Below are 676 nucleotides of genomic sequence, written 5' to 3'. Positions count from 1 at the left end.
ATATAAAAGAGAAAGTTTGAACTTACTTTTTTGACTATGATATTAGTTCAGTGAAGTGACTGTGGTTCAAGGGCAGTTTCTTAAGAAAGCTATAGCAGTGTGAGCTACTTTTAAGGGATAAGTGGGGTGATTAAAGGAGTTGTGTGTGTGTGTTTGTATGTATGTACGTAGGAGGTTGACATTTACTGGGAAAATTAAGGATCCAGTCTGAGAAGACAAACTATTTCATTGAGACACTGAAACAACTTTAGAGGCAAAGGTGTTTTAGAATTGGGATGGAGCTTTGCACAGTGGCAGTATTGTAGCCAATGAGGTTTATCCGAGGCGCGATTATTGCTAATAGAATTGGGATGGAATCATCTGGACAGTACTCAACCAGAATCTGTTGGACTATGAAACTCCTTTCACCAGGGCAACAAAGGCAATCAAAGCCATGTCGGGCATTTATAGTAGATTCTCTAGGGTATTTAAACCTCCTGCAGATTCTTATGATTGCAATTAGGAACCAGTTAGGATTGTCATTAGAAAGTTAATAAGAGAAACTGTGTAGCTAGAATCTTTGTTATTGATAGAGGAAAAATATTTATGTTGCTTTTGTACTCTCTTTCTCATGAAAATTGATATTTTCCCAGTCTTCTGGACTTATTTTAGTAACAGCAGCATCACCACCACCACT

General features: G+C 37.6%; 1 pseudogene; it reads left to right on the top strand.

Moving 5' to 3' along the window:
- Nucleotides 1-279: 279 nt before the first annotated feature.
- On the top strand, nucleotides 280-346 carry LOC112821357 (U4 spliceosomal RNA; annotated as a pseudogene).
- Nucleotides 347-676: the final 330 nt, after the last annotated feature.

This window comes from Callorhinus ursinus, unplaced genomic scaffold (genome assembly GCF_003265705.2).
Source record: "Callorhinus ursinus isolate GAN/ISIS: 27379988/994484 unplaced genomic scaffold, GSC_fseal_2.0 scaffold10, whole genome shotgun sequence".
NCBI classification, from domain to species: domain Eukaryota; kingdom Metazoa; phylum Chordata; class Mammalia; order Carnivora; family Otariidae; genus Callorhinus; species Callorhinus ursinus.
Note: the sequence above shows the minus strand (reverse complement) of the source record. Positions and strands in the feature narration are given on the sequence as shown.